Here is a 797-nt window from a genome sequence, read left to right as displayed (position 1 = left end):
GAGCTTAGAATATTCTTCTCCTCCATACAGGATAATTTATTCACCTCATGTCAGATTAGATGTCCTTTCCTCAAGGAAGCTTCCTGGAGGTCCTAGACTAAGAGGAGTCTCCGTGTCAAACATTTTCACAGCTCCCTATAATCTTCTTTAGAGGCATTTGTGAAAATTGTCGTCAGACGTGGTTCCATAGTGTAGCGGTTAGCACGTCTGCTTTACACACAGAAGGTCCTGGGTTCGTGCCCCAGTGGAGCCACAGCCCATGGTCTATGACCATGCCACCCTGAACAAGCCTGATGTCTGATCTCAGAAGCTAAGCAGGGTCGGGCCTGGTTAGTGCTTGGATGGGAGACTACCTAGGAAGACCAGGTGCTGTAGGTGTAAATAATAACAAATAATTTTAAAAAAAAAGGAAAATTGTTGTCTCAGTCTTGCTTGTAACATGACATAATTCCACTGGATATTGACATTATTCTAGTAGTCTAGTATTGGATGTTATCAACATCCAATAGCCAGGACGCAACGAAGGCTCATGATCTTGCAATTTCACTGGTTCACTCATTTTGAACTTGAGACAAGGACTTGCAGTAGGGCTTTGTGATTTAGAAATATAAAAGTGCATTTTAAGGACTTTGATGACCTGAGATAGGGCAAGAGCAAGATAAAAAATGCTGCGAAAGGTCCCCTAAATGCTCACCCCAAACTCTTTCTCTGCTCAGATGAAACGGAAGCAGATAGACACAGGGTGCTGGTAAGACAACGAAGAAACCAGACAAAGCATGGTTTACGCTGAGTAAAAT

At 42.9% G+C, this 797-nt stretch overlaps 1 pseudogene; it reads left to right on the top strand.

Moving 5' to 3' along the window:
- Positions 1-262: 262 nt before the first annotated feature.
- LOC112482926 lies at positions 263-378 on the top strand (annotated as a pseudogene).
- Positions 379-797: the final 419 nt, after the last annotated feature.

Source organism: Pteropus alecto, unplaced genomic scaffold (genome assembly GCF_000325575.1).
Source record: "Pteropus alecto unplaced genomic scaffold, ASM32557v1 scaffold16, whole genome shotgun sequence".
In the NCBI taxonomy this organism is placed as follows: Eukaryota; Metazoa; Chordata; class Mammalia; order Chiroptera; family Pteropodidae; genus Pteropus; species Pteropus alecto.
Note: the sequence above shows the minus strand (reverse complement) of the source record. Positions and strands in the feature narration are given on the sequence as shown.